General features: G+C 41.8%; 1 long non-coding RNA gene across 1 annotated transcript; it reads left to right on the forward strand.

The window, feature by feature from the left end:
• Nucleotides 1-5,510: 5,510 nt before the first annotated feature.
• LOC118239743 lies at nt 5,511-8,902 on the forward strand. Its single transcript, XR_004772602.1, has 2 exons — nt 5,511-5,694; nt 6,593-8,902. It is a non-coding gene; the product is annotated as an uncharacterized LOC118239743 (long non-coding RNA).
• The last annotated feature ends 442 nt before the right edge of the window (nt 8,903-9,344 follow it).

Raw genomic sequence — 9,344 nt, forward strand, 5'->3', positions numbered from 1 at the left:
TCAAAGTAGTAGCTTACTTTTCTTTTTATAGTTTTATTCAAAATCAGCAGTTAGCAAACTGTGTTAAGGGAACCCTAGTAGAACCCTGAAGCATTCCCAGTGGGGCTGTGAGTTCAGTCTTAACCAATTAGAGCATGAAGATGAGTGTCTTAGTTATGGTTTCTATTGCTATAAAGAGACGCTATGGCCATGGCAACTCTTATAAAGGAAAATGTTTAATTGGGGCTGGTTTGCAGTTTTAGAGGTTTAGCCTATTATTGTCATGGCAAGAAGCATGGCAGCACTCAGGTAAACATGGTACTGGAGTAGGAGCTGACAGTTCTACATCTTGATCTGCCAAGAGCAGAAGTAGACTGTGTTCAGCACTGGGCATAGTTTGAGCATATAGAACCTCAAAGCTTGCCGCCACAGTCACATACCTCCTCCAACAAGGCCATACTTCCTAAGAGTTCACTCTCTATGGGCCAAGCAATCAAACACATGAGTCTATGGGGGCCATACCTATTCAAAACATCACAAGCTACTCCCTGGCCCCCATAAGCTTGTAGCCATAGCATAATGCAAAATGCATTTAGTCCATCTTCAAAAGACCCCATAGTCTATCACAGTCTCAACAGTGTTTTGAAGTGAGATTCATACAATCTCTTAGCTGTAATCCTTTGTAAAATAAAAATAAGAACAAAACCAAAATTAGATCACATACTTCCAACATATAATGGCACAGGATATACATTAGTGTTCCAAAATGGAGCAAAGGGAACAAAGGAAACACTGAACCAAAACAAGACTGAAACCAGCTGGGCAAACTCTTCATCTCCATGTCTGATATCAAAATGTTCTTCAGATCTCCAATTCCTTTCACCATTGTTGACTTCGACACACTTCCTCTTGGTGTTGTTCCACTCCCTCTTAGTAGCTTTCTTTGGCAGGTATCCCATGACTCTGCATCTCTAACATCTTTGGGTCTCCAAGGAAATACAGACTTCAACTTCACAGTTTCATATATGGTCTCTCTTGGTCTCCGTGTGGGGACACCCCTGCCACACACCTTAGTTGTGGAAGGAGATTCCATAACCCCTTTCTTCTTTCATTGATTCTAAAGCCAGAACCACATGGCGGAAGCTGCCAAGTTCTCCCAGCTTGCTGGGGCTGGAACATGGCCCCCTTGTTCAATTACTTCTTCATCAGCTTTCTGTTTTTGCTGGTTTCTTTTACTGCTTAAACTTAGATGTCCTGGAACTTTCTCTGTAGATTAGGCTGGCCTTGAACTCAAAGATCTGCTTGCCTCTGTCTCCTAAGTTCTGGGATTAAAGGTGTGTATCACCATACCTGAACCTATGATGTTTTTAAATTTCTTTTCACAAGTTGGAAGCTTAGTTGTGTAGGGTCTTGTCCTGAGGTCGCCACTCCCTTTATTTCCTTTCTTAATCAGTTTATCTCCTTGAACACAGGTTAAGCTCCATTCTACTTCCTAGTACCTCTTTTCTCCTCAATCTGTACATTTTATTATTTAACTTGCTCAGCTTGCTCCTTTTCATTATAGATTTTCATAAGAGTGAACACTAATAACCATACAACAGAGTCAATACTAGGCCTTTTTGAGATTTCTTCTGCTAATGGAATTAATCCAAAAATTTTCACTTTAGCTTCAGGCAGACTTTTTGAACGAAGGCAAGAAGCAATCACATTCTTTACCAAAGTATCACAAGACTCATCTCTAGGCCACATACTAACGTTCTTCTTCTCTGAAACCTCTTAAGCCAGACTCCCACAGTGCAAATCACTCTCAGCACCACTGTCTTCCATGCTGCTACTAGTCAGGCTCATAAGCCCCACTTAAAGCATCCCCACTGCTTTCCTAATCCAAAATATCAAAGTCCAAATTTTTTCCAAACAAAAGCATGATCAGGCCTAGTCTCTGGTACCAACTTCTGTTTTAGTTAGGGTTTCTATTGCTGTTAAGAGACACCTGTTATGGCATATTTGTACACTGTGTAGACATGTATTGTTGTGATTGGTATAACAGGGAGCTGAATGGTCAATAGCTAGGCAGGAGGTATAGGCAGAATTTCCAGAGAGAGAAAGGAAGGGGGAGGAGAATCTAGGTGCACAGGAGATGCCACAAGATATGGAGAGGAAATAAGAGATGCAAGATGGAAGAGAGGTAACTCCATGTGACAGAATGTAGAGTAATATAAATGGGTTAAGTTATAAGAGCTACTTAGGAACAAGCCTAGCTATAGGCCAAGCTTTATAATTAGTAAGAAGTCTCCGTGTCATTATTTGGGAGTTGGCTGGTGGGACAGAAAAAGAGTCATTCCAGACACCATGACCACAGTAACTCTGATAAAGGAAAACATTTAATTTGGGCTGGCTCACAGTTTCAGAGGTTTAGTTCATTATGGTCATGATGAGAAGCATGGCAGTATGTAGGTAGAAATGGTGCTAGAGAAGGTGCTGAGAGTTCTGCATCTTGATCTGCAGGCAGCAGCAGGAGACCATGTGCCATACTGGGCATAGCTTGAGCATGTGAGACTTCAAAGCCCCCACAGTGATAAATTTCCTCCAACAAGGCCACACACACTCCAACAAAGCCACACCTCCCAATAGTGCTGCTCTCTTTGAGTTTGTGGGTATGATTTTCATTCAAACCACCACAATGGGTTTTGTCCTTTTCATTTCCATTCTCTCCTGCATATATTGGGTTTCTTTGCAGACACTTAATGACATAATATCAATAAAGACTAGCTACAAATACTAATCTGAAAGCTCAGCAATCTGTGAAACCAAGGAGTTAAAATGTAGACATGTAACAAGTTTTACAATTGATTTGATGTTTTCCAGTGCTTACATTCAGATCCAAGGTCTTGCACATACAGGGAAATACTCTACCACTAAACTATATCCCTAGCCTTAAAAAATAGACCAACAAACACACACTTAATTTCATTTCTAACATGACAAATGCCAATACTTATAATAAATTTACACAAAGGCTGTCTGGTGCTTAGCAATCTTTCAAAAGTGTAAAATTTTTGAGGACCTAATGTTTGAGCACTTATCCCCTTCTAGTTACTCTGATGGGCTCTGACTCTCAGTGAGAATGTGGGTGGGGAAGCTTATTAAATAGAGTTAAGCTTTTCTTAGCTGTGCTGAAGCCAGCATGAAGCCCAATGGGCTCTTACGAACACTGTCATTCATATGTATGCAGAGACACACACAAAAACACAGACACACAGACACACACACCCCTTACCAACATTTCCTGTCTTGAACTACCTAAAGGAGAGAGATGATGAGTTTGTTCAAGAAGATCCAGTGCATGATTTATTTCCAGCCTTGCTGAATAGTTTGATGTTGCTTCAGTAATGGATAAGAAAAATGGAAGCACATGACCCTGAAAGGAAAAACGCTGCTTTCTAATAAGACGCACAAGAATTGACTTGGTCTTGGAACTTCATCATCATGTCTCATTGGCTTCAGCTCAGAAGAACAAAAAATTGTGTGCTTAGCTCATGAATAGAATTAATGGAGAGTACATCTCATTCAGGCTCTACAGTGCTTTGGGCCTATGAACTGATGAAGCCTCTGTTGCTGCAGTGACCAAGCTCAGCTAGCTTGTGTCTCTGTATTTGCATTATGCAAATCATTACATCTCTGTTGCAGTATCATTCACCACCCACCACCACTTCAAATAAATAAACAAAAAGGACACTGAATGTGTAAACAAATTCTTTATCCCTATGGTAGGTTTCTTATCAAGTAATTTAGCTTGGGATGGTTAAGAAGGAGCGCTTGAAGCATACTTATGAGGTGTGTGCACACATGTGTGTACCCCAGCAGGCATTTAATGCTGGGAAATACACTTTTGATTTCTGCCTTTGCTTCCAGGAAGCTCAATGTCCTATACAATTTGATTTCAGTGATTTTTTCTTGCTTATTACAAATTACTTATATTTTTATGCAAACACAAGATGTAATATTAATAAATGAACAACACCAACCTGACTCCAGACAGATACAGAAGGGCCTTTAAGCACAGGAAGTGTTGGTAACTACAGTGATTTGAAGGGCCCAGCTAGGCCAGTAATTCACATGTGCATGCACTATTAGCTGAAATTCTTTCATTGATTCTGCTGCTATGAAGGAAGAAATTTTGTCATTGGAAAACTACATTATAAATCAAACATGTTTTATCTATCTGCCTGGCCACCCCAAGAACTTAGTCCTGAGGATGTGGGCCAGGGGCCAGGAGCTGCTGAAAGGATGGGCAGGGGAATGCCAGGCTAACAGAGTGTGAATAGGGGAATGCCAGGCTAACAGAGTGTGAATAGGGGAATGCCAGGCTAACACAGTGTGGAGCGAACGAGATTAATATTTCCGAGGTCACAAATGGGTTGAGTATCAGGCTGTGACAGACATAGATCTATAGAGGAAGTCTAGGTCACTGAGTATTTTAGCTGGCATCATGTTGGTCCATGGGAGAAACCAGAATAATGGCTGACACGGAGCTTTACAGTTGCTAATGCTCATATCTGTCTCTCAGCTAAGTCCATTAGCCACCACAATGGTCTTAGGCAGCAGGGGAGAAAGCAGGCTTTTCCTTCTTTCTGATCTCTGCAGGAAGATTCCCATCTCAACTGAGATGTACAGATTTAGCCCTTTCTCTTTCTCAGTGTTTATCATTTATAGCTATAACCACAAATTCCTGTATCATATCACCTTATCTCATTAAGAGTTTTTATGAAGAGTGAGCATTGTATTTTACATTCTCCTTTAAATATGTATTTATCTGACCACTTGTTTTTGTTTTTTTTTTCTCTTTTGATCTAATAACACAGGGCCTTACATGGATAGATTTGGGGGTCACACCTATGTGTATTCAACATGGTATATGCATATGTGTTCGTGTGTGTATGTGTGGTTGCATATGAAGGATAGAGTTTGAAACTGGGTTTTTTTCTCAATCGCTCTCCATTTTATTTTTTGAGACTGGGTCTCTCACTGAACTTGGAACTCACTGATTGAGCTAGGCTGACCAGTGAACTCCAGGGATCCTCCTGTCTCTGCCTCCCAAGCAGAATTATGGATGCATGCCACTGTTCCCAGCATTTTATGTGGGTTAGAAGGAACCAAACTCAGTCTCATGATTGCATGGCAAGCACTTTACTGACTGATCTCCCTAGTCTCCAGATTTCTTAATACTGAATTATTTTACAGTTTAGTGTAAAACTTCCCTATTACAGTCTTCCTGTTATATATTGATGGGTCCCCTGTGCAAAATTTTATGAGATTTTTTTAAAGCATTAAAAAGCTTCACTTCTTCCTTACTGATCTGGAACAGGTGACATTGTAGACATCATGTCTTTGAATTTAAAAGTATTCATATAGATGGATCCATCTAGGACCAGGGTCTGCTGTAGGGCATTGACTTGCAACTTTTACACTTTCTGTTAAAGTTATTGGTTATTTATTTCTCTATTGCTTGTTTTAACTTTTTTGTAGGTACTAGGAGATGATTCAGTTGGAACAGTGCCTGCTGCACCAGTATGAGCACCCGAGTTGATACTCATGACTCACATTTGAAAACAAAGCTGGTCGTCATGGTGATAAGAATTTGTAATCCCATTCCTAGCAGGATGGAGAGAGATGGATCCCTGGTGTTCATTGGCCAGACAGCGAGTTCCAGGCCAAGTAAGAAGCCTTGACTCAAAATACAAGATGGCTAATCCCTGAGGAGTGACTCTGTGGTTAATATCTACTTGTTACCCACAATTATACACAGGCACACACAGGCACACACAGGCACACACAGGCACACACAGGCACACACAGGCACACACACACACACACACACACACACACACACACACACACACACACACACACATCTTTGCTTAGTATACAAAATGATTTCCATCATGGCATTTGTGTGCATGTGTGTGTTTGTATATATATTATATTTTGCTGGCACTTACTTTCCATTACTCTCCATTGTGGCTCTCTCCTACCACTCCCCCTTTCTTGTGTGTATGAGAAGACATGGGATATTTGTCTTTTTCCCCTCAGTACCCTTTCTTGTTCTTTTCTCCTCCCTCTGCTTAGACCCCCTCCTTCCATGTAGTCACCTTCTTTTTACTTCCAGGGCATACATATATTTGCAAAATATAGTTTCTGCATATGAAAGGGAAGGTGATTGTCTTTCTCAGTGGCTTGTTTCACTTAAATTGCTAAAATTTATATAGAGCTCTATATCATATTTTTTGGTTGTTATTGTTTTATATGGTATTATTTTTAACACTGTGTAATATTCCATCCTGTGACTATGCTATGTTTCTTGTAGCCAGTTTTTATTTTACTAGGAGCCTTCAGTGGCTGTTGATTAATAAATAAAGCCAGACTTTTCTTTTTGGGTGCTATTGCCAGCTCTGCCCTGGCGATCTTGTTGAGAAGAGTCTAGCCTTTGGGGTGAGATCTTGGCTCTGTCACTTAATCCACTGGGGCTTTAGGGGAGTTAAAAGTTAATCTCTCTGCACTTCAGTTTTCTCTTCTGGAGAGATGGGCTTACAATAGTAATTTCTTTCTCCACTAGGAGAAAGGAACCACCTCCAGGTGTGCTAGCAGAAAAGGATCTGCTGTAGAAACGGATTGCACAGCATTGAAACAGCTGGAGGAATGACCACTAGAGCAGACTCCTCAGAGCTGCTTCCTGTCACAGAACTGTCTGCCAGGACAGCTATGGCCCCTGAAGGCTGCATCAGGGGAACGGTTGTGTCAAGAACGTGCAGTGGAAATGTGTTGTCACAACTTTTGCTTCAAGTGCCCAGGAAGCTGGAGAAAGGCTGCAGTCCCATCGCAGAGAACCCCACCTTTTCGTGCTTCCCAGAATGAACACCTCTAATGGGACAAGAAGTGGCCTCTACCTCTTCCACCTTCCCATGCCGGTGAAATGCCGAAATGGTGAAAGCCAGCTTGCATGCAAAATCTGGCCTCCATGGGCACTTGGCATACATGGCTGTCAGATCCCAGAATAGGGATTCGTGAGCTAATCCACAGGGCTATGATACCTTTCATGATATTGTCATGAGTTCTATATAAAATAATTCACGGGTGTGTGTTAGAGAGTAAGATATAAGTACAATTTATTGTTGATTACAAAGAGCAAATCATGTGCTAGGACTTATTTCCAGGGCATGCATTATTAATAATATTTCCACACCCCCCCCCCCGCTGTCCTCAAAAGATTCCCAGTATTGAAGAAACAATTGTCTCACAACAACAAGAATGTGATGAGAAGGTAAGGGCCCAAGTCCCACTAGTTAGTCAATTCATTCACAAGTACATTTACTGACATAATTCATGCCTGGGGCTAGGGCTGGGATGTAGAAATGAACCAGATGGATGTCATCCTTCCTTGGTTGTGTAGGTGTGTGGGGAACAGGAGTGGGGATGAGGAGATGTTATAAGGGACAGGATCACAGAGCAAAGGACATTTGGAAGGATCTTCAGGATGAAGGAGATTTTAGACAGAAGAAAAAATAATCAAACACAGAATCATGTGAGGCCAGATTGATGAAATATTTTCAACATCGGCTCAGGGGGAGCATTTCCCAAAGTGTGGTTCCACAGCACCTTATTCCCAGAGTGCTCTTGGAGAGACAGCTCCTGACTGTGATGGTATTTGGAGAACAAGGGTAGTCAGTCAGCACATCAAAATGCCAAAAACTTTAAAGAAAAATGTTGACTTTAAGTCTCCTATTTTCTAATCATGGCAAACACCTTTGATAAGATATTTATTAGCATGGATGACACTATACAAAATACTGTCCCTAAAGAGCCAACCTATACATTCTGTGGAGTGAAAATGGGGCCTGATCGGGTCAGGGACAGAGACTGCTTTTCTCCTGCACCTTGAGTCCTCAGTAAGGAGCCCAACACCTGGCACACAGTGACGCACAGGGAATATTTGGAACACAAAGATGATGAAGCAGTGAGCATGCTAGACGAGAACATAGACATTTCCATTCTCGGCCTTAGGGTTTCACACATAACCTCAGCTATTTCTGAAAAGACATAGGAGAAATTCTTCCCATAGGAGGCAGCAGAGCCTGCTCTTGTGAGATATGTTTGCCAGACAAAGCTGTGAGTAGTATTTCAGTTATTACGTACAGTAATACATTATCATTATCCATGTGACATTCTTAATTAGCTGGGCATTCTATACTTTTATCAGCTAACTTTGACAGCAGTCCTCTTAGGGACAACAGCAAACCTTTCTTGTTGTTATTGTTTCTCACCAATTACCCCAACAAACAAACAAACAAACAAAAAAAGTCAGGCTTGTATTTTACTGTCTAACAAATCACAGGGCCAATCCTAACTGGCTCTGTGAAGATAAACCTATTATGTATAACTTTGTTTCTTTCAAGTTCCCACTCAGAGGGGGAGCTTCTGTGTCAATGAGAAGGCCACATGACATTTGTTTCATCAGCTTGGACCCGACTGCTTGGAGGGGCACATCTTGTGGGTTCTTCCAGTCAGGGTGGCCGGTGGTAACACTTGCATAGGTGACACATAGGGAAAGATCATAGTATGCTTGACAGAACTGAGGGATAAGTGCCCAAGATACCAGGCAGCCCGAACTTTACAAAAGGTTGACATTTGCTGTCATACACCCCATGCCAGACCCATGCTTCCAAAAGGTTCTGTTTATAGTCACATAACTCCTGATTCTTGACTAGACCTGAGAAGAGACAGCTGAACCTTCCTGTCTCCGCCCGTCTTTGTCCTGCGTCACAACAACTCACTGAGCCCTCAATGACCATCCATTATCAGTTGGCCAAAGGGTCCTGATTGTAAGACAACTGAATAATTAAAAAGAACCCCTCCCCCCTGTTCCTTATGCTGTTGGCTGCTTAGGCTGTTCACTGGCTTCCAGCTATAGCTCTGGTATAAATCAGGCATGATCTTGCAAATGCAAATGTAAAGTCCACTATGGCTTTCCACAGCTTTTTGCATCGCGTTCTTTTGTGTGGGTTATTTCTCATGAGGCAGCAGGATGAATCTGCATCCACAGAGAAGGCGATGGCTCCCTTAAAGTACTGATTAACAGCATGCATGAGTTTGCTCATTTTTTTCAAACACTGAAAAACATCCATACTGTGCTCCAGGAGCTGCATGCAAGGCACAGGTGAAACGGATAAACAAAGGAGTCTCCAGCATTTGGGAGCTGACAGGTTAAACAAACATTTGCAATTCATCATGGTAAGTCAATAGCAGGAACACTTGTGAGGCTTGCTCAGATTGGGGCTCAGCCTGCAGCTCTACCTGAGGGAGGTGGGGTC

This window comes from Cricetulus griseus (assembly GCF_003668045.3).
Source record: "Cricetulus griseus strain 17A/GY chromosome 1 unlocalized genomic scaffold, alternate assembly CriGri-PICRH-1.0 chr1_1, whole genome shotgun sequence".
NCBI lineage: Eukaryota > Metazoa > Chordata > Mammalia > Rodentia > Cricetidae > Cricetulus > Cricetulus griseus.